The sequence below is a fragment of the Tamandua tetradactyla genome, chromosome 19 (assembly GCF_023851605.1).
Source record: "Tamandua tetradactyla isolate mTamTet1 chromosome 19, mTamTet1.pri, whole genome shotgun sequence".
Classification (NCBI taxonomy): Eukaryota; Metazoa; Chordata; class Mammalia; order Pilosa; family Myrmecophagidae; genus Tamandua; species Tamandua tetradactyla.
The window spans coordinates 13,107,395-13,131,618 of NC_135345.1; the positions used below are offsets into that span (position 1 = coordinate 13,107,395).

The following is a 24,224-nucleotide window of genomic DNA, read 5'->3' on the forward strand; positions in this document are numbered from 1 at the left end:
CATATTGCTATCGTTGCTCCTGCATTCTGTTGCAATTGCCATTTACTTGTGGTCTCCAAGCAGTATAATCATCTTGAAGGCAAAGGTAATTCCCCTTAATTCTTTTTGTTTTTTAAGGCTTAATACATGCCTTTCATATTTTAGAGCTAAAAAAATACAGTTGTTTGTTGATTGAGTAACCCACGCTGTCTCCCCTTCAGTTCATTTCAACCGCCATCAATTTAGAGTCTACTGCATCATTAACTGTCTCTCAAGACTGGGTTTTATCTTTTTAATTAATCGTAAAGTCCTTGAAGTCACTGACAATGTTAGATAACTTTATTTTTCTTTTATTCTCAGACAGCTCTCTGTACAGAACTAGGTATATATAAATACTTGTTTAGTTGATGATTTGTATTACTTCTCTCTTTTAAAAATAAAACAAGTTCATGCAATATACAGTAACATTTTAATTTGGTTCTTCAGGCAGGTCATGTTGACTTTACTGCATCATATATCCTCACTGGTATTTTAGTTACTTGTCAGGTCTCCAAGACTTATGACTATGTTTATTTTAAGCCACTCTGTTCAGTACCTCCAGCCGTGGTTTGTGCTGGAAGGAAATTTCCATAAGCATTCAACAATGATCAGATAGTGACTGCTTCCCACTAAATGCACTCTCTAATCATTCTCTCATCCATTCCTATGAACTTGCTTAAAATTTGGTGAATGTTCTCTGCATTTCATAATATGTTACCTTCATCTATTTGGTAATTGAAATATGATGCTTTAGTTTCCTAGGGTCTTTCGTCCCAGAGACCCATGTTCTGGGGTTCCCCTGTCACCTGGCAAGGCATATGGTGGCTTTGCTGGTCTCTCTCTCTCTTCTGGATTTCGTTGATCTCAGCTTCATACTTTCACCTGTCTCTGTCTCTCTTTGTGTTTCTGATTATTAAGGACTCCCACCATAGGATTAAGACCCATACTGAATGAGGTGGGTCATACCTTAACTGAAGTGGCCTTATCAAAAGATCCTACTTACAATGGGCTTACCTCCACAAAATCGATTAGATTTATGAACATGCTTTTGTGAGGTACATACAGCTTCAAACCATCCACTGGAACTAAGAAATTATACTAATTAGCTGAGGGACATTGATCTAGTTACTTCTTGTGGTAGACTGAATTATATGACCCATTATAGATGTGTTTCTAATCATAATTCATATTCCTGTGGGTGTATATTTATTTGTAAATCAGACCTCTTGAAGATGTTATTTTCAGTTAAGGTGTGGCCCAAGTGAATGAGGGAGGGTCTTAATATTGCTAGAGAAGAGACCAGAAACCAGAAGTTGAAGGACACAGGGAGAAACAGGAAGTCACCAGAAACCCAAAGAGCAAACACAAGGAGAGAGAGAGAGTCAAGTATTGGAAGATAGAGATACAAGTTAAGGAACCCCAAGGATTAGAGAAAGCCAGAACCAGAATGTTACAGACTCCAGGAGAAAGCAAGCTTTGTAGATAACTTAATTTTGGATTTCTTCTAATCTCACAACTGCATTCCTGTTGTTAAACCAAACCCATTGTTTGGCATTTGTCATAGCAGCCCGGAAAGTTAAGAACTTCCCCTATCTAGAGGTCAGTTTCCCATCTCTGAAAAAGGGGGCAGATGGTGTAATCTCTGAGTTCTCTCCAGGTTATGTGAGAGTATGTAGTTCATATGCAGGCATTTGGAAGAGGGAATGGGTGCAGGTAAAGGGTAGACAATAAAAATGCCACTTTACAGAGTTAGCTGCTACACTTTGAAAACAAACTAAGAGTCCTAAGTTGATGGAATAGCATCACAGGGGTGCAGAGAAGCTAAAGTTTTGGGGGAAATAATATCTAATGCTTACGAGATGCTAGTCGTAATGTTGGCTACTTTCATGTAAGTAATCCTTATAACAATCCTGGGAAAGAGAAATTTATTATTTTTATTATCCTTATTTAAAAAAGAAACAAGAAGAAGCAGGGGCTAGTTGAGTTCAAATAATGTACTCAAAGTCGTATAGCTAGAATATAGCAGATTCAGAATTGGAGCATGCATCTCTCTAAAGATTGTGCTTGCTTTTTTCTCCTCTGCTGTGCAATTCCCAGCACTGTTAATAGTTCTTCATCTTATTTAAACAACAGTGTGATTTTAGTGCATGTCATTATGAGTGGCTGGGAGCATTATTACCACTTTGGGCCACCAGAGTACCATTTAGTGCAATGAAGCAGATATCTTTTCATACAAATAATTTATTTGTACTGAAGTTTTCCACTTGAGCACCCAATGTGAATTAGACTAATGTATTATTTTATATTAATGAGGCAGTTCAAACTTGTTATACTTAGGGTTTGTGAAATTTCAGACTAGCTTTCAAAATTTTAATTTATTTTCTGGTGGATTTCAAGTATAATGTAACTTATATGATTCTGATTATTTATACATTTACTCCTATGAAAGATATTTGGATGAATTATTTAATGTCCATTGCTTATGAGCCTTTTCTTAAAGGCTATCTGAAGTCCCTTTTTAAAGAAACAGAATATGTTGATTTTGATGCTAAGTGTAAATGAACTTGAACCATAAATGAGTTGGGAATTTAAGGTGAAGCATTGAACCCAGGAGGCTCCAGTCTGCTTCCAACCTTGGAAAATGCATTCTTTAACCTCTAAAGCAGTTATACTAGAGCGATCCAGAGGGATAACAGAGCTATAATGGAAATTGTCAACAAAATTGAAAAGAAGAAAAGAAAGCATATTTTAAAAACCAGAACTTGAGAGGTCCCTAACTCCAAACAACTGAGGCATAAAACTTGAGAAGGCTTCAAACAGCTTTAATCTGCTGGTGAATCTGTCCTTTGATAGCATGTAAGATCCAGCTGAGAAGTGTGTGCTGAAGGGTTTCAGCACACTAATTCCAAGATTGATTTTGCTAAAGGACCTGACTGGCATTCAAAAAAGAGGAGCAGGAAGAAAGAAAGAAAGGAAGGGAAAAGCAGAATTTGAAAGAAAGGGAAAAGCAGAGTTTGAAAGAGAGAGAGAAATTGAAACAAGAAGGAGACAGGAAGACTGTCATCAGAGACAGAAATGCAGAGACAGAGATGTTGAGATGGGGGAGAGAGAAGTGGTGGAGAGACTGACACAGGTGCAAAGAGACACAGGGGTAGAAACCACATTAAAGGAAAATCACTTGGAGACTAAGGGACATACACCTGATTTTTATGATGTTGTTATGTCATAGCATACAAGGAAGTAGTTCTTTTATGGTAAAAGACGGTGGTGTTTGGAGACCAAAGACTTGGTTAGAAGATCTCAAGCAGATTACTTGACCCAGACTGAACTTAAGTTTCTTATATTGAGAATAAGGATTTCAGGCGTCAAAGTAAAGGATTTTTTAAGGTATTAAATATGACCCATTCTGCAGATGTAAAGGCTGATCCAAATGTAGAGATGAACAACAGCAGTTTGACTACCCCTAAACATCTAATAGTAGGTCAACCCACAACCTCATTTCCATCTGTACCAAATCCCTCCTCCAGCCTTACTGTCTGCATTCCTTCTGTCATCGCTGGAAAACCTTTCTAGTATGTTTTAGGCCTCATCCATAGATCTCACTTTCTTCTGTTATATTTCTATTCTTTTGTGTCTCTTCAATTTTTCCCTCCTTTTTGGGTCCTTCCTGGGAGCCTGTCCTCTCAGTGCTACCTGACTCTCTTCTCCTTTTCATATTCAGGATTCTTGAAAGATTTGTCTATATGAACTGCTCTCATTTAGTCATCTCCAGATTTCTTCTCAACCATTATAACATGGTTTTCACTACTTACACAGTCCTACTGCTCCCCTGAAAACTGCTTTTCCCAAGTTTACCAAATGACCTTAATAGTGCAGAATTCAATGGACAGTTTTCAATTTCATCTTACTTGACGTTTTTGCATTTAATATGATTGGCTAATGCTCCTTCTTGAAATTCACTCATGACTTCTGTGGTTTTGAAGCCAGTGTTCTCATTAGCTCTCTGGAAGCTCTTTCTGAGTCATTTTTGATGGATATTCTTTCTCTCAAGCTCTGTATTTTGGAGTATCTCTGAGAACACTCTGGATCCCTTTCTCTTCTCTGTCCACACATCCCAAAGCAATTCCATTTGTTCATATGGCATAAGAAACATCCCGTGTGCCACAGACTTCCAAATTCATCCAGCCTGTCTCTTGTCTTATATCCAGGCTCATGTTTTGATGCTGTCTCAGCAGTTTGACGTAAATATCTCCCAGTTATCTGAAGCTGGGCATGTTCAAAACAGAGGCTGCTATTTTACCCCCAAATACACTTTTCTCCTGATCTTCTCCAGCAGCTCAGTAAATGACGAGTTGCTCATGTTTGAGACATACGAATTATTCTTGATACCTCCTTCTCCCTCATTCCTCATGTTAAATGTAATGCTGAGTCCTGTTAACTCAGCTTCTAAAAATTTTTTTGAGCCTATCCACTTTCTTTTAAGCCCACTGCAGTTACCATCATTTCTCACCTGCACTGTGGTGTTGATTTCTGAGCAAGTTTCCTTTACTTTAGTTCTACTATCATTGATTCTATTCTCCATACAGCAATAAGAGTGACATTTGAAAAATGCAAAGTAGTTACGCCGTTCCCCAACTTTAATTTCTTCAGTAGGGCTTCCAGTGGTGCTTAGTATGATATCCAACATTGCTGTTACAATCTGTGATACCCTATGTGATCTGATCTTGGTCTCTCTCTGGTCTCATCTCAATCATCTCATTCATCACTGATCCTATTATTCATTGTCAAACCTTGTTGTCAAGTTGTTCTAGAGTTTAATTTCCTTATGTTACAAAGGCCAAACCACTATAAAGAATTCAAAATTATGATGCCAGAGAGACAGCAGTCTATGCATAGTGTAAAAACTATTATTTTATATGCATCCCAGGGAATATTAGTGAGAAATCCCTTCATTCATGATAGAATGATAGAGCTGGAGAGGAGCTTTGGAATCATCTAATTCAACTTCTTCTTTTGGAAGATGAATAGATAGAGGTTCAGAGAAATGAAATGACTTGCTGAAATCACAGAGAGTGTTTAAGTGTTCACATAATGTAAATTGGTCTTGTATTAGGTATAATTGAGAGTGGGCCAAATTTACCTTTCTTTGCTAAAGTAACTATTCCTTCTTCACATGCTCCAATGCTTTCATCATGAAAAAACCTCTGTCATTTGTATGGTCCTATGAATAAACTAAAGTGAAGGTATTATAAAAATGATGGTATGACTTAATCCTCATTCTTTAGTGTGAATAAAATAATCTCTCCTTCCTTTAAGAAACTTGGGGCACAGTGGAAGCTTGACATTTTTAAGTTGGAGGTGTCCAGAAGCCTTTGCATGTTGTACCTAAAATTCTATCTTTCAATGTGGTTGTGAATGCAAAGAGCCAGGATTATTTTTCTCTAAGCCTCAGTTTCCCAATATGTGAAACAGAGATAATGTCTAGCTTACACATGTATTTAGGTGAAGAATAAGAAATAAATTTGCTGTCACCAAGCATGCTCTACCTGCTCACTGTCATTTTTGCCTGTTTGCTTGCTTCTTCAGATTATAACTGCTTTCATTCTCACTCTATAATGGAGGGGAAGGACTTGAGGGATATATATAAGCACCTATTTATACTCACACATATATGAATATATAAACACATGCATGCTGGTAGATACTCTTCTTTTCAGCATTTGCTATATTTGTAATAGTGACTTATTTAAATAGTTGTTTAATGTCTGACTTTCTATCTGAGCTATAGTCTACATGTAAGCAAGACTATCCTTGCCCTGTTTTCTATTGTATGTTATCACCTACCAGTATTTGTCCCTTCTTTTTACATCTATATTTTGACTGTTGATTTAAGTACCAAATGTTTTTCCAGGCCGTGGGTGTCTTGGGAGCTTACAAAACAAGGCTTTGCTTCCTATGGCTTCATTCTAGAAGGGGAAGACAGGTGATAAAGAAATATGTGATATGTCTGATGGTGATAAGTACAAGGGAGAAAATAGAAAAGGACAAGCAACATAGGAATGCTGGGGCCAGGGTTGCTGTCTTGTTTAAGATAGTCAGGGAGTACCTCCTTGTTAGGTGAGGTTTGAGGAAAAACCTGAAGAAGGTAAGGGAGTGAGCCAATCAGAGATGGCTGTGTTAAGCCTCCCAGGTAGAAAGAATAACACATGTAAAGACCTGGAGGATGGCAGAAGTATGATTGGAGTGGAGAGCACAAGTGGGGAGCAGTAGGAGCTGAGGTTAGAGAGGTGAGTGAGAGAGTGGTCAGGTCCTGTAGAGCCTCCCTGTAGATCACTATAAAGATTTTGGCTTTTTCTGTCATTCAGATTTTTGAAGAGGAGTAACTTGTGACCTATTTTGTAGGATCATCCTGCATGAAAGCCTTGGAATAAAATGCAGTGTGAAAGAGTAAAACCAGAGAGACCAGTCAGGAGGTTAGAGTACCCCAGGGAGAAGTGGACATGCCTTGGATCTGGGGGTCGGGGTTTGGGGAGCAGTAGAGGTGGCTACAGTGATCAGATTGTGCATAGCTGGGAAGGCAGACCAAATTTGGATGTGGGATATGAAAAAAGAAGAGAGAGAGTGAGGACAATTTCAAGTTTTGAGCACAAGGAACTGAAAAACTAGGTGCAAGAGACACTTTTTGGGATGTCTACCCAGAACTTTCCTTGATTCAGAGAGGTGGGACCCACAGTGGTGTTTGTGCCCCATGCCATTTGTTTTTTACCACTGGGCACCATTGACTGACCTAGAATGGACATTTGTGTTAGCTGGGCCAGCTAACACAATCAGATTCTCTCTCCAGGGAATTTGTAATTGGGACTGAGAACAATTGACTGTCCCTGTGGGCAATGGAGCTATTACTAGGAACCTCAGGAGCTGTGGGACTTCTAGGGGCAGGCATGAGGATGAAGAAGTTGAGAAAGTTGGTCTGCAGAGAGAAGAGAGTGGACAGGTGTGCAGAGGGAACAGAAAACAGAATAAGAGCAAAAGTTCTGATTGAGTTCCTTCCTAGGACTTGGCTCCATTCCTGCCTTGAAATTGCAAGAGTCATCCTTATATCTCTATATAAACCCCCAAGTTTAGGCAAACCTGAAAGAAGTTATATTTCTTGCAAACAAATTGCTGCAATAATGCACTATAATGTTGAACAATTCAATATAGGTTATAGTGGTCCATGTGTATGGTGGCAGCAAGGTTTAGCAGCTAAGGGTGTGGATTCTGGTTGCCTGGGTCCCATCCTTGCTCCTCCATTTACCTGCTGCATGGTTTCAAGAAAGCTATTCAATCTATCCATGCCTTAATTTCCTCTCTGCAAAATGGGAGATAATTCTCCATAGGTTGCTCACATTTCTGATCCTCTAATGAACAGCTTTCATTTTGGGCTATTCTACAGCCACACCTAGATAAGTGTTGTATTGAATAACTGGGGAATGTAGCTGTGGTGATTAAGTCATGTGTCAGTTTGGCCAGGTTATGGTGTCCATAATATTATAGTGTTAAGCACTGGCTTAATTGTTACTGTGAGAATATTTCATGGAATTAAACCATCAGTAAGTTGATTGCATCTATGGCTAATTATATCTACAATCAACTGAGGAGACTGCCTACAACAATGACAAACTTCTCATCCAATCATTCAAAGGCCTTAAAAGGGAAAGTGATGATTTCAGCAGTCAGAAAGGAGAATTTCTATCTCTACTTCAGCCAGCTGGAATTTCCTCTCTGCAAAATGGGAGATAATCTCCTGAGAATTCATCAAAAACCTTTGTTGGAGTTCCCAGCTTGTGTCCTGCCCTATGGAATTGGGAGTTGCCCACCCCCATAGTGCCATGAGCCAACCTCATATTTCTATAAATATTTACATAATGAGAAAGTATATATATATATATATATATATATATATATATATGTATTTCCTTTTGTTTCTATTTCTCTAGAGAATCCTGACTAATACAGTAGCCCAGCCAAGTTGACATATCAATGGATGATCATGACCCCAATACTTTCTGTTCTTTTTCTGTGTTTTATTGTTGCCATACCCATCTAGTTAATTGATTTACTTATTTTGCCAATTGTCTTTCTCCTCCATGAGGAGGGTGGTTTTTTACTGTTCCCTGTCATATTTTCTGTACCTATAGTGGTTCTTGGCCCATAGCAGTAGGTGGCCAATAAATGTTTGTTAAATGACTGACAGAGTGAAGATAATGTGCTTAGAAAAGAGTTGGATCCATGGTAAGCACTCAGTAAATGCTAGTCACTGGCACAGTAAATGTATATCTTGTATCATTATAAATATGTTGCATTTATGGACTTCAATTTTTTTTTCATACTCTCATTCTTTGATCCCAGGATATCTTTTCAAAGGTTTTCTTCCTTTGCAGCAAAAATTTGGTATCCTTTGCTTGTACACCAGGCCCTCTGGGATCTACCCTGTTCACCGTGGTCCCCAGTCCCATTTATGGTCTTCTCAAATGCATCAAGTGCTTCTGCTGGCATGAGATTCTTTAAATCCTTTGATACTCTTTGTATCTTCCTTCCTCTCTCCTTTTGCGTAAGCTGTTGGCTCAGCAATGAATGCTTTCCCTAACCCTGTATTCACTAGGCTTATTTTTATTCCTCTCTTAAGATTGAGTTCAGGTGTTGCCCTTTTGGGGTCTTCATTGTGTTCTATACTCAGCTGTGTCCTGAAATTTACCAACTCCACTGCTCCATCATTATTGTCTGCTTCATTTATCCCTGGTAAAATCCTTGAAGACAACATCATATTTTTCATCTCTGCATCTCCAGAACATAGTACTGCTCCTGGCATAGGGAGATGCTCAATGCATTTTAGTCTTATGAGTACTGCTGTACTAAGGCTTACTAAATGGTTGAAGAGCAGCTATTTTGCACAGCATTACTCAAAGACAGTGCCTCTTAATCCTCATGCTGCAGAGGTCCAAGGAGATTAAAAGAAAAAACAGTGTCTTTGGCCTCAATCTGAGAAGTTCTGATTCAGCTGATCTGGGGTGATACTTGGGTGCTAGTATTTCTTTTATAAGAAGTTCTTTAGGTGATTTGATGTGCAGGACTGAGAAATACAGCCTTAGGGATAATTCATATCTTATAAGGGCAGTGAGCTTCCTATTTTTTCCCTACTTTGAGAGCTAGAACCTCTGCTTCTCTGTCTTAGCCACTGCTTGGAGTTAATGGTGCACCTGTGTTTATGTCCTTGAGCAGCATAGACAGGAAACCATTTACATTTTTACTGCAGCTTCATCTTTTATTGTAAAGGATGTATTATGAGACTATAAGCAGATGCTTCCAAGATAATAAAAAAGGACCAAGAAGTTGTCATTCAAGCTTTTGTTGTTCTTTGGGAGTGAGAAGGAGGGTGTGGGTGGATGGTAGGCTGTGGAAGGTGTCAGGATGCCTGAATGTCTTCCTTTCTATCCATCTTCATCTCCACATGGTGGTTAAGGGGGGGCAATGAGCTATGGATTTAAACACACAAGTTTAAATGCTAGCTCAGGCATCTACTAACTTTGTAATCTTGTAACCCTTTTGTGCCTCAATTTCCTTGATCATCAAGTAAGTCTATAGCCTAACCACATACAATTTTAAGGATTAAATTTTATAAGGTTTATAGACTACTTAGTTCATAGTAGGTGCCCAGAGACAAGGATAATTTTGGCATCTTCCCTGTCCGTCCTCTTCACACTGGACCCTTGCTTCAGGGAAAGCCCATGTCTGTCATCTCTTATCTGTCACTGTTACAGTAGCCTCCTAATGGGGTTGCTTGCCTCTACCAGTTTCAAATCCATCTAGCACATCCTCTGCACTGCTGGACACACAGCTTTTATCATATCATTCACTTATTCAATCATCTTCATTGCCTCTCTGTTGCTGTTGCATTAAGTCCCAACTTCTCTGCCACTTTCCAGTCTCCTAAGATTGGGCATCAACCTGTTCTTAGCTAGCTGAGGATATCTGCCACTTTTTACTATCACCCATTCCACCCTTGGCACCTTTCCCATTCTGATGAACTCTTTTCCTTATTTTTCCTATACCTTATCCCTAAAACCTTCTGACTGCCTGTCTTTGCTAGTGCTGGTCTCTGGGCACAGGAATTTGTCTTCTCCTATCTAATTTTATAAATTGGAACTCTACAATGCTGGTCTCATCTCCTTCAATTAGCTTCATCCTATATTATTTACAGCCTCTTTTTTTGAACTCCACATTTGTTTAGGGTATGCTACCTGTTATGGTTAAGCGCATGTGCTCACTTGGCCAGGTGAAGTTGCTTGTTGAAGTTGACCAATTGTCTGGTCAAGCAAGCACTGGCCTAACCATTATTGCATGGACATTCTGTGGTTGGTTAATAAACCAGAAGGCTGATTTATTAAATCATCAGTCAGTTGATTGCTTCTATGGCTGATTACATCTATGATCAACTAAGGGGAGTGTCTTCTATAAAGATAGAGCCCAATTAGCTGGATTTAATCCAATCAGTTGAAGACTTTTAAGCGAGATGTGAATTTGCACACAGAAGAGAGAATTTTCATCACTCCTTCAGCCAGCCAGCTTCTTCTGGGAAATTCACTGAATGAAGACCTTCCTCGGAGCTGCCAGCTCGTGGCCTGCCTTATGGAATTTGGACTCATACATCCTCACAGTTGTGTGAGGTATTTTTTATAAAATCTCATATTTATGGACATTTCCTGTTGGCTCTGTTTCCCTAGAGAACCCTCACTAATGCACTAACTTTTGCAGAAAGCAAGCCCTCCTCATTTCAATGGTTTAAACCTCAAAGGATATTTTCTCACTCGTATCACAACCCAATGCAGGGCTCTTATCGATGCATGTGGTGTCCACTTTGTGCCAGTGGTTGTTGAGGGGTCCTGGCTGCTTCCGTATTGAGGAGTCACCATTCCTAGGGACTCTGGCTCTTCCACTGGATCTCTGTATGATCAGAGGTGAAAGAACAGTGGAGATACTTTGGATCTGGGGTTGAAATGAGGCACACATCACATCCACCCACATTTCTATGTCCAAACTCACTGTCACATTCTACCTAATTGTGATGGAGTCTGGGAAATGGAATCTGCCTTTGAATGCAGGAAGTAAAGGAAGCAGCTCTGCCACAGCCATCACAGACCGTTTAGCTGTTGACATATCTAGTGGCTTTGCAAATGGACTTTTAGTTCCCATAGATTGTAGTTATTTGAGATATTTCTTTAAAAGACAGAATTCACTGATGCTTTCTTTTCAGAGCAATACTGACATGAAGTGAGAAGTGATCAGCTTTTCTTTTTCTTGATTTTTCAAAATGAATTTGGTTGGCATTCTCTAAAGACCTGGAGGTACTGTTGATAGCAGTGGCTGGGAGTATATTTGACAGAAGCGTGGGCATTGACAGAAGGAAGAAAATGGACAGAATGAAAAAAGAACTTCATAATTTACCAAGTTATGTGTACCTGAACTTTTCTAAAATATGTTTCCTCAAAAAAATATTATGTGTTGCTTGTGGATGTGTATTTCTCTTCTTGTTCATCAAGAAACATGTCATAGGGAAGCTGTCTCTGTCTTATTTCCTCATCCTCCCCAATACCTGCAAACTGTGGGGCTCGTGATCCTCGAGTAATGTCTACAACAAGTGAATAGACTGTTTTTAAGGGCAGAGATTGCTTTTCTTGCTCTCAAATGCACCTTACAAGCCTGGGGGAGTATTTGGTACAGGGAACTCTTTCAGAAATTTTCACTGATTGCTGATTGAGGTGAGCTGGGAATTAGGACTGAGGGGTTCCACAGTTAGTAGCTAATAGGATACTGTGAATAACGATGTCTTTTTGGTTCCCTGATGACAGGAACAGCTATCACAAATACTATTACTGTAGATGCAGGTGTATTACAGACCCTTTTGTTATAAATTATTTAATTTACTTCTCATACAACACTATTAAGTGGATATTCTTTCTCCAGGCAATAGATGAGAAACTGTGCTCATAGTGGTTAAGTAACTTATGCAAAATCACACAGGTGGTAAAAAAAAGGTAAGTGAAAGGCTAGGTGTGCACAGCCAGCTTTGCTGCCCAACATGCTCTGAAAAACTCTACTGAATGAGGTCAGGCTTATACTATTGTTTATATTGTACAAAATTCATTAGTTCATCTTTTTTTCTAAGTTGAAGAAAGGACATCTTTTTCAAATTCTCACAGAGGTGGCCTATGAGCTAACAGTGGCCTTGATCTGACCCCAACATTCAGCCCTGAGTGCATTGTGTGGCTTGCCTAATAAGAAGGAAAGTTTAATAAGACTCATAAGTATTTTTCCTTGAGCTAATGTTCATTACATTTTTGCAATATCCTCACTGTTTCAGTTGCTCTGTCAACTTCTGATCTTATCCTCTAGGTCATTCCCATCTAGTGGGGTTGGCAGACAAGCTGCCAGACTCTTGAATTGCATGTGTTCAGGGCTCAATAGAAACAAGCATAGGGCACCATGGGAATGAGGGGCACCAGGACTGGCTGAGTGGGGAGGAGTTAATCAAGGAAAGCTTCCTGAAAGAGGCAACTGTTCTCTCACAGTTCTCAGCTTTTTCTGCAGATGGATGTTGTGCAAATATTTAAAGGGGTGCTAAATTATTAGCCTCCTCCCTTAGAGTGCCCCACATGTCTGTGACAGGCCCTTCTAGGAGTGAGTGTGAGGGCTTTGAGACATGCTTAGAATTCATAGAAGGTGGGGACTGAGGGATACAGGTATGTGGTGAGAAAGGAGACAGCAAAAATGAGCAGGTTCAGGTCTAGAGGACATAGCAATGATGGAAGCAGATAGCCAGGGCCCTTCAGTTCCTACCTGGCGGCAACAAGTCTTGGCTGATGGACCAGTGACCTAGGCTATAAATCAGCCCTCTGTAGAACCACAACTGTGGGGAGGTCCCCCTGCAATTCTCTAAAGAAGGCTACAAAGGGCCCTTGCAAATATTTTTGTGGCAGTAAGAAGGAATGGGTAGAGAGTAAGGATGCACAGTCCCTCTCCATAGCAAGTTTTCAGAGAGATCATTCTAAGAAAGAATGTGGGAGCTGACTGTGATTTTTGAGAAGAAAACAGGCCAAGCCCCTGAGAAATAACAGGAAGGCAATTTGGGCCTTGAAAGCAACTCTGTGGCCTTATCAGTCAAAAGGCTTCAGCAGTAAGGATTTTCAAGGGACTCTGTGTGCTAGAATGGTGACTGCAGGCAACCCACCCCATTGTGGGCTCTAAGCCCTCCCAAGCTCAGATGAAAAGACTGACATGAAACAAACTCAATCCATTCCCCTTTTATCTCTTCTCTTCTCTTCCTGAAGCAGGATAATCCTCTGTTTTGCATGCTCCTCATCCAGCATGTAGCATCCATCGATTTTTGTGGTAGCTTGTTGTAGTTGATATAGGAGCTGAAGGAGAATGTCAGAAGCTTGAGCTCTCTGTAAGTCTGAAGTCCTGAACTTGAGAGGGAAATTCAGGTGCTTCAGAGTGACTACTCTTTGTTTAAAGTGCCAGGTCTTGGAGGATACAATATACAGGTCCTTTCTCTAGACGCATAGTTATTCTGATTGAATTCTCTCTCTCTTTGTATGACACCAAAACAAAACCCTCTTCTTGAGTATTTATTCTTCAGACCACCTGGTAGCACAATGTCCGATAAAGACACCACTTGTTAACTTACAGGGTATCAGAGGAAAGACACAGGCATTGTTGGAAGAAAAGGTTAGGTGGTAGCATCTCAGACTTCAAGCGACCATTATTTAGGCTTTCGTGGCTTAAAAAGCACTATCTCTTTTGTTATCTACTTCAGATTTGCATGGAATCAGGGCATCTATTCTGGACCCAATGCTATTCTAGGGTCTTTGGAGCAGTGTGACCCAAAGAGATGAACTCTGTGCCTTCTTGGCTTTTATTCATGGCCTAAAAGTGCTAGAGATGGACTTGAACCCTTGTCTCCTGCTGCCAGTGCAGCAGAAGGGATTTCCAAAGCTATGTGGAGTAGAACTTTGTCACTCACTAGCTATATGATCTTGGGCAGATTAACTTTCTTGAGGTTCTTCATGTACTCATGTGTAAAAAAAGGTAATAATTGTACCTGTTTTGTGTGGTTGCTAAGAAATTTAGAGATTATGGAAGTTAATACCTGGCACATAGTAAGAGCTCCATAAAGAACAGTTGTCATCATTCTCTGCACTGACAGTTAGGAAGGTTTGGAAGAAAAAGCAATTTCTTGACCCTTGAGGAGGGAATCAGAGAAACCTTCTCAGAGGAGGTTGCTTTGACCTGGACATTGAAAGACAAGTTTCTATTTCTGGGAAAATGTGTTTTCCCATCTGCTAGAAAATACTTGATTGAGGCCAGCCTGTCAAGTCTTTTATGTAATGACATTATTTACCCATGAGAATTCATTGTGAAACTTGTGAGTCCATATTTGCATATTGAAAGCCTTAGGAAGATTCATAAAAAGTAAGGGAGGTTGAGTAACAAGATGCAGAAATGCAAACAAATATAAAAAGTTTGGTTCTCTTACAAACCCTTCTATGCAATGGCAGGTAAGGAGTGGGTTCAGAAGTCAGATGGAGAGCCTGGATTTGAACTCATGCCTTGAATAGTGGGAGTAAACCCTCTAAGTCTCAATGCCTTTCTATAAGATGAGAAGAACAGTCACTGCATCTTGGGATTCTGTGAATCTTGGTACTTGGCTCAACAGAAGTTGGCTGAAAAAAAAACAACACACCTAAAATTGATTTCTTCTTATTTATTAACTTAGGTTAATAGCCCTTTATGGGGGAAAGGGCACTGCTTTGGCAACCAAGACACTTTGTTAAGGGGATTGTTGTAGGCTAGTCCATTGTCATCTTTAGGGTTCCATTTTCTGCTTTGTAAAATGGATGTTGGCACCAATCCTGGGTTCTTTGACCTTTCCTGTAGATCAGAGGTGGTCCTGGAAGCTGCTTTCCAGGTATTTTCAACATTCAAGCCTATTGGATATCTTATAGGAAGGCTAAATAAAAATACACAGGCTAGAAAATTATACTTTTCTGATCACGTCCTTCCTAGATTCTTCATTTCCCTTATCCTAGGTTCATCATTTCCCTTACTTTAAGGGAAATGATGAACCTATACAGACCTTCATCAGCTCTCTGGCATCATTACCTACAAAGTTTTCCTCCAATTCTGTCCAGCTACGCAGGCCTGGATGTTCCCCTGACACTCTGGGTGTGCTTTGGAATTCCAGCATTTCCATGGTTGTTTCTTTGCTTGGCATGTTTACCTCCCTGAAATCCCCATAGCTCATTGCCTAGCTTCCTTTAATTAGTACCTTATCTACGAGTTCTATGCTGACCACACTATTTTAAATTACGGCCTCCCTCCATATATTCACCCCCACTTCCATGACTGTCTCCCTTACCTTGCTTTACTTTTTTCCAAAGTACTTATCACCTCATACTGTATTCACAGAATTAGCTTATTTATTATGTTTTTATTTGTTTGTTTGTTTGGAATTTAATTCTCCACTATAATTTATGCTCCCTGAGGACCTGGATTTTTTTTTTAGTGTAATTTTATTGAGATACATTCACACATCATACAAATCATCCAGAGTTTACAGTCATTGGTTCACAGAATCATCACATAGCTGTACATTTATCACCATAATAATTTTTAGAACATTTGCATTTCTCCAGATAAAGAAATAAAAAGAAAAAAGAAAAGCCTAAACATCCCATACCTCTTACCCCACCCTCTTATTGACCACTAATATTGGCTTCTACCCAATTTTAAGACTTGCAATAGGGGTAGGCTAACTAAAACAGTGTAGTATTGTCATATATATATATGTCATATATATATATATATGTCATATATATATATATTATATATATAATCAGTGGAACAGAACAAAATATCCAGCAGTAGATAGAGACATACAAATACGGGCACCTGACTTTTGGTTTTTTTTTTTTTTTGGGGGTACAGTTATACAATCATTATCAAAGATAAGGGCTACTGTATTACAGTTCAACAACTTCAGGTATTTCCTCCTGGTTATTCTAAAACACTAGACACTGAAAAGGAATATCTATATAATGAGTCAATAGTTATAGTCATTTGTTAAATCCAAATTTCTCAGTTACACCTCTAATTTGATCTTTCTCTTCAGTCTTCAGGGATATCTGGGCAATGACCATTTTAACTTCTTTGTGGTGGATAGGGGTATCAACCTTATGGAGGACCCAGAATTTTAATGTCTTATACACTGTCACATTCCAAGTACTCCAAACACGTAGCAGGTACTCACTATAAACACTGTCACATTCCAAGTACCTGCCTTGCACGTAGCAGGTACTCACTATAAACATGATTGTTGAATGGATGCACAAAGTTTGGCTGACATTAAACATAGTTTATATCATGTGTGCTGGTTGGAAACTGTTGTGTACCCCAGAAAAGCCGTGTTCTTTAATCCTGTTTTGTTTTTTGTTTTTGCATGGGCAGGCACTGGGAATTGAACCTGGGTCTCCAGCATGGCAGGCAAGAAATGGTGGTCAGTGAGTCACCATTGCGTGCACTTTTAATTCTGTTTTAATGTTGCTAGGTGGAATCTTTTTGATTAAGTTGTTTCCATGGAGCTGTGACCCCCCCCCAATTGTGGGTGGAACCTGTTGATTAGTTGGTTACCATGGAGATGTGTCTCCACTAGTCAAGGTGGGGTTCTTACTAGAGTCCTTTAAGAGGGAACCATTTTAGGAAAAGCTTGAGAGCCCACATAGCCAGAGATCTTGGAGAAGCAGAAGAAAAATGCCTTTAGAAATGCCTTATGAAAGGAGAAGCCAGGAAAGGAAGCTAGCAGACATTGCCATGTGCCTTCCCAGCTGACAGAGAAACCCCCACAAGCCCTTTCTTGCAACAAGGTATCTGTATTAGTTAGGGTTCTCTAGAGAAACAATCAACAGGAAATATCCATAAATATAAAATTTATAAAAGTATCTCATGTAACTGTGGGAATGTAAAGCCCAATATCTGTAGGGCAGGCTGTGAAGCTGAGGACTCCGATGGAAGGTCTGGATGAGCTCCACAGGAGCGGCTCTCTGGCCAAAGTAGGAAGAAAGCCTGTCTCTTCTGAATCCTCCCTAAAAGACATCCAGTGATTAGATTAAGCCTCACTCATTGCAGAAAACACTCCCCTTGGCTGACTACAAATGGAATCAGCTGTGGATGCAGCCTATATAATCATGATTTAATTCTATGAAATGTCCTCATAGCAACAGACAGGCCAGCACTTGCCCAACCAGACAAACAGGTACCACCACCTGGCCAAGTTGACACATGAATCTGACCATGACAGTATCTTTCCCTGGGATGCCTTAGTTTGGGCATTTTTAATGGACAGTTTTAATGTAAACTTGCAAGTTAATAAATTCCCTTTATGAAAGCCATTCCATTTCTGGTATATTGAATCCAGCAGCTTTAGCAAACTAAACCATCATAAAAGAAACTCTAATTGAAAATTTTGAATAAAAAATGGGAAATAAAGGATTTATTACATAGTAATTATAGTTTGCTTAAAGGTACACTTTTAAAAATTAACATGTGAGTACTAGTAAAGTAATAGACTAGTAGTGGTACATCTTCTAAAAACTCAATTAAGTATTAAAATATTTTAAAAGTGTGTGGATGTGTGTTGTGGGAGTGTCAAGGGCAGGTCAGAGTTAGTGCTTTCTGAGAAGAGATCATCATATTGAGCTCTGCGGCCCTAGCACTGAACATAGCACCTGGCACGTAGTTGATGCTCAGTGAATCTCTATGGATCTGGGTTTGAACTGAGGTTAGGAAAAAAAATAGTTACCACCATTTTATTTTTCCAGAACTGGAAATATTTTAATTATTTCATTAACTAAAGGAAGCCAAGAAGACACAGTACTTTATAGCCTGATATCTCTCTTTACCAACTTACTTTCTATCTCCATAGGGGAACTAGAAGCAATAATTAGCGAATTACCTCCCTTACTCACTCATGCAGTACAGACCATCATTTACCGTTTGGCATTTATTTTCCAGATGAAATAGTTTTAATTTATTTTTCTTTCTTCCTTTGGGTTCCTGGCTGCTCGACCCAGAGCAGCCTCCAGCTTTGGCTGAAAGGGGCCTCTGCTTTTGTTCTCCTAGGAGACAGACTTAACTTTGGGCAGGTAAGAAATGTGCCAGCTCCTTAATGAAATCGAATCCTCATCTGCCTTGGAGTACACTGGATGGTGAATCTCCTTATGGTTAAGGGGGGCTGCTTTCTCATCCTTGAGAAACTACTTCTCCTTTGGCCTCTCATTTCTACGGCTGTCAACAAAGCTAGCTGAGAGATTTCAGGTCTTACATGTGTACATATCCAACAGGGATGTAAAACCATTCCTTCATCCCCCATTGTACAACCGAGGAAGGCAAGAACGTTTAACAAAACTTTAAAGATTTTATAGATTTATAAGATTTCTCTTACCTTAACACTAACCTCAAGTTTCCTGTTTCCTGTGTTGTCATCCACATACTTCCTTGAGGCAAGGAGCAGTTTTCTCCCACCTTCTTTCTCATATGTCTAGATCCATCAAAATCCTAACTGAAGAGTTTCAGAAGAGTGACTTTGCTAAGCTGAGCTCTCACAGCTTCCAGGTGGCAGGGTTGGAACCACACTGGAGCTCAGAGGAAAAAAAACGTTGTTTCTTCCCATTTAAGTCTTGTCTTGCAGGACTTGGTTTTCTATACAAAGACCTTTGTCTTTCTGAAGGACAAAAACTGGGAAAGACTGGGGCCATAATCTTTTTTCCCCAAGGATGTATATTTATTTTATATCCCCAAGTGTAACAAATCTGATTTCTATATAATGTATACCTCTCTGTGTCTCGATTTCCTCGAATGTAAAATTAAAATGGAGACATATTGGTACTTCCTGGGTTGTTTTGAGGACTAAATGCAAAATACTTAAGAAAATACTAAGCGTATAGCAAATGATTTTTAATATTCTATTATTGTTATCTTTAGGATCAAGCAGAAGGAATCAAAATATAACCTGGGGCTTTATGTGGCCCAGTTGTTGTGGAGTTACATTCAAAATGACATAGCTGTACACCAAAAAAATAATTTAAGGTAATTCAAATCTTTACTTCTTCTCTTGAATAAGGTCCAGGGATGTGACATAGGTTATCCCCATAAGGACGGAGCCTATGCCTGCCACACATTTGTGGGCTACCCACTGGATATTGAGTAGTCAGACAGAATGTTCCTGGGATAAGCTGCAGTTATCTGGTTGCTGGTAGAGGAAATGGAAAGCAGATACAGTGACAGGATAAACCATCCATCTTGGGATAACAATAGTAATAGTTATCCCAAGTAATAGAACAATAGTAATAGCCAACATTTATTTATTCAGTGGTTATTAAGTGTCTGTGTTAGCAGCTTTACACACATTGAGTTAACATTCATAACATCTCAGTGAGATAGATGCTATTAATATTCCTATGCTATTAACTTACTTTGTTTATAAATAAGGAGGCTGAAACTCAGAGATGTTAAGATATTAACCTCAGGTCACACAGCTTCTAAGTGGCAGGGCTGGAAACTCACAGTGAAAATATGTCTGTCTTATTCAAGAACCACCGCCCAATTAAGAGCCAGGTATTGACTGACATTAACCATAAGCCAAACTTAAAGGAGTGAAGCCAACAGGTGGTCAGAAATGAGAAATAAACCTCCAGATGGAGCAAGATACAGGACTAATCTTGAAGATATGGAGTAACCTCTGGAGTGTTTGCCCCTTTGTTCACATTTTAGCACCCTCTTCTGATGTGAACATTGAGCCTTAAAGCAGCAACGCTCCATGGAATGGCTGGGGAAAAGGTCTTGTCATTCATAGAGTTTGGTTCATCCATTCAATCTACAAACATTTTTATATATACTAGGACTGACTTGTGCTCTGGGACCTCAGATTTAAGCAGATAGAGTCCCAGAAACCAGGGAGCTTGTAGTCTACTGTGGGAGATTAACATTTACAATGTAATGACAGCTATAATGTTCTTTCTGAGAAGGGAAACTTGCTCTGCCTGCCAGAGTGAAGGAAGTCTTCCTGGAGGAGGTGATCCTTGAGATGGCTATTGAAAAAGGAGCAGGAATTAGTCCAGTGCACAGGGGCTGAGGAGGGAGACATTTCTGGCTAAGAAAATTGCAGTGCCTATTATTTTTTTCCTATGCTCACAATGTTATTTCCCATCTGTCTTAAAATGCTTGGGTATTTGCTAAATATTCTTACTGCGACAGTACTGCTTTGCAAAAGATATGATTGATGGAGTCTCAGTTTTAGCTATAAGGTAGAGTTTGCCAGGGTAATATTTCCCCCAGACTTCCAACATATGTGCTGACTACATGGAGCAGCAGGCATTTCCCTTTCTTGCATATGGCCTTGGGAGTTTAGGATTCAGTAGGTGCCTTTGCTTCTCGGTCATGTGTTTCCATAGAGCTGCTTTTTATCTCCTCTCCAGGGTATGCCCTCCTAGACTTTGGCAGATGTCCAAACCCACACTGTTCTCCCTGCATGAGGAAGCTGAACAGCCCTCTGTAAATTATGCACCAGACCCACGATGTTTGGGGAGCCTGTGGACTCATTTTGTCTGTGCAGAGGTAAATTATTTAGCAAAGATGGTGTAAATGATTCAGGGGAGATGGTATCAAACCTGGTTTTAGAACAGCTTGTCTTGGGGAAATTTAACTGACCTAGAGCTATGCACATTTCACACACACCCTGACTCCTATGGGTTCCAAGTCCCAGCTTGTCTTAGACACTACCTTATATTCATATTCACCATATTTTAAAGTCTGTGGTCTCATTTGGTACTCACCTCACTTCTTTAGGGCAGCAAGATTTAAATTAACATAGGCCAGTAAAAGGAGCTGCATTTGGACAGGCTGGGGTTTGAATCTTACTTTTTTTTTTAAACCTTCCTGTGCTTCAGTTTTGTCTTCTGTAAATTAAAGATACTAAAAGCCACTTTGAGTTGTTAACACTTTCTTTGGACTACCTAAAAGATGGTACATGGCCAAAGAAGGCCCTTAATATCTTATTCCCACCCCATCTACAAATCTGACCCTGGAGTTGCATTCCTATGTCATGAAATGGCAGCACATTTACTCAATTGCTCAAGACTAACATTTGGAAGTCATACTTGATTCTCTCATTTCCCACAGCTCCCACCTGGACTCTACTTCCTCATGCTGTCTGCTCTACCTCCAAAAAAGTATACCTGCTTGGATCACTCTCACCAATTCCTCTGCTCGGTTGAGTCTCCATCAGCTCAGCTCATCACTGTAGAGCCTCCTCACCCTTCTCCCTATTGCTGCTTTCACTCCTTCAGTCTGTCTTGTCACCACAGAGAAAGAGGTCTTTTAAAAATAAAAATAAGTACACTGGATCGTATCATTTCACTCTAATGGCCCTCTGATGGCTGCCCATTACTCTTCAAATAAAATCCAACCTCCTTTCTTTTGTTGCAGGCTCCTTGGGACTTGGCCCTGTGCACTTCTCCCTCCTCACCACTGGCCACTGACCTTCAGATTTTGTGAACATTCTCCTGATGTTGCTGCTAGAGGCTCTGTGCTCTTGCTAACCCTTTGCCGGGACTGATCTTCTCCTGGCTTGGCTGGCTCCATTTCAACATCTAGATATTTGGTGTAATGTTAATTCATGATGGGGCTTTCCTGGCAACCTAAAAAAGCCACCTCTTCAGTCTTACTGTAATGGTTTTATTTTCTTTTTGCCTCTCATCCCTACTGTCAGTTATGTTATTGGGTTCCATGTTGACTGACTCTCCATCACCTGCACTGGGAAGGGAGCTTCTGAGGTACCGGAACATATCATCAGTCCTATTCACCATGATAGTCCCAGGTAAGGTCTCCAGGGAAAATGCAGGGCACCAAAGTACATTTTAATTTCAGACAAACAAAGAATTAGTATAAGTGTATATCAAATTTTCCATGGGAACATACTTTTGACAAGAATTTACTCATTGTTTCTTTATTTTTTTTCTAAATAATACAACCATAGCTCCAGGGCTTGTCCCAGGGCTGACACTTTGTTGGTACATAATAAATATTTATTGAGTGAAAAGCATGAAAGAAAAGAAGAAAGGAAGAAAGAAAGAATGAATGAGTGATGGAAGATGGTCATAAAACAAAGCCTGAGGATTTAATTATTTGTTGTCCTTTTGTCCTTGTGTTCCTAGTGCCTTATCAAAGCTTGACATATAACAGGTGCTTAGTAAGAGTATGCTAAGTAAATAAAGAGGAATGGGTTATTATAAGTGTTTTTTCCTTCAATACCAATAATGTTAGTGTCATTTTGCAGTTGAAGAACTGAGGGTTGGAGAGTAAGAGCCTTTTCCAAGGATCAGCTGAATAGAACAGTAAGGAACTCCTAAAGGGTGGCTCAAACAAATAGTAGTTACTTCTTTCTTACATAAAAGAAGCTGGTGTTGTTCTAGTTTGCTAGCTGCCAGAATGCAATATACCAGAAATGGAACGGCTTTTAAAAAGGGGAATTTAATGAATTGCTAATTTATAGTTCTAAGGCCGAGAAAATGTCCCAATTAAAACAAGTCTATAGAAATGTCCAATTTAAGGCATCTGGGGAAAGATACCTTGGTTCAAGAAGGCCAACGACGTTCAGCGTTTCTCTCACCTGGAAGGGCACATGGTTAACATGGCAGCATCTGCTGGCTTTCTCGTGGCTCTACCAAAAAAAGGGACTCTCTCCAAAATGCTTCCTCTTTTAAAGGATTCCAGTAAACAACTCCACCTTCAGTGGGTGGACACACCTCCGTGGAAATCATCTAATCAAAAGTTACCACCCACAATTGGGTGGGTCACATCTTCATGGAAACAATCAAAATGCTCCCACCCAGCAATATTGAATGAGGATCAAAGGGCATGGCTTTTCTGGGGTCCACCACAGATTCAGATGGGCACAGGTGTGAAGGCAGTCTAGGCCTGGTATGGTGACTCCAACATCAGACTTCTATCTTTCTCTTCTACAAAATTCAGAGCCATCTTCTAACCTTGCATTTAGTGTATGGTCCTAAGATGGCTGCTGGAAGTCAGTCATCACAATGCTATCACAGGTAGGCAGCAGGTAGAAATAGGTGGGGACAGATCACATACTCCCTTTCCCTGGAGAAAGTTTCTTAAGTTTCTTCATAACACACCCTTTTGAATTTCATTGGTCTACCCTGTCCCAGAGTCATACATAGCTGCAAGGGAACTGTAAATTTAGTCTTTTTTGCAGGTGATCATATGTGCTTGCCTAAAAATTAGCGTCTGTTCTTCAGCAAAGAGAAGAATGGATGTTGGGTTGCAATAAGCAAGCTCCTCCACAACTGGAGGTTGATAGAAAGCTCTTAGTGTATCCTCAGGCTGCTGCACCATGTGCCTACTTACACTGGCCTGCAGTGACATGTAAGAGACCCAGACTCCTGGCCACGTGACTCAAGAGACTGCTCCTATCTTTTCACTGCTGGGATTCCTGTTGCATGGACCAGTGCTTGTGTGAAGTGAGTCAGAGCATGGGATATGGACGTTTGTGTTAATGTTAGACATTTTCTTTATCAGAGGGTTTCCCACATGTGTACATTCAAGCAGAAATGAGGGAACGGGTTTGGGGGTGACCCACAGGCAGTTTATATTACTAAAACCAAAATATGCTGAGGTAGAGACAAGATGGTGCTAGAGAGACAGACCAAAGTCTTGAGAGGTTCCATGTATCTGATCCATTGTCTAGGATTTGGACAGACCTTGTTTAAGTTTCCCAGCTGCTAAAACAAAACCATACAATGGGTTGGCTTAATAGTGGGAATTTAATGCTCATGATTTCAGAGGCTAGAAGGCTTGTTTCCTTTTGGGATTGAATCTTTGGGCTGGCTGGCAATCTTTGGGATTCCTTGGCTTTTCTATCACATGGCAACGCACGTAGTGGCATCTTTTTCTTTTGGGTTCTTTTGACTTCCAGTTCCTGGGTGTTTTCTGTGGCTTCCTCTCTGTGTCCAATATCCTTTGCTTATAAGGATATCAGCCTTTTTGGAATAAGGCCCACCCTCATTCAGTTTGGGTCCACCTTAACTAATAACATT

At 40.0% G+C, this 24,224-nt stretch overlaps 1 long non-coding RNA gene across 3 annotated transcripts; it reads left to right on the top strand.

Annotated features, from left to right (window-relative positions):
* The first annotated feature begins 11,074 nt into the window (after positions 1–11,074).
* Positions 11,075–21,813, top strand: LOC143663480 (uncharacterized). Of its 3 annotated transcripts, none has more exons than XR_013165952.1 (5): positions 11,075–11,402; positions 19,096–19,200; positions 20,589–20,727; positions 21,292–21,484; positions 21,598–21,813. It is a non-coding gene; the product is annotated as an uncharacterized LOC143663480 (long non-coding RNA). The 3 variants fall into 3 exon arrangements; XR_013165951.1 differs by lacking the exon at positions 11,075–11,402 and adding an exon at positions 16,823–16,979; XR_013165950.1 differs by lacking the exon at positions 11,075–11,402 and adding an exon at positions 18,184–18,257.
* Positions 21,814–24,224: the final 2,411 nt, after the last annotated feature.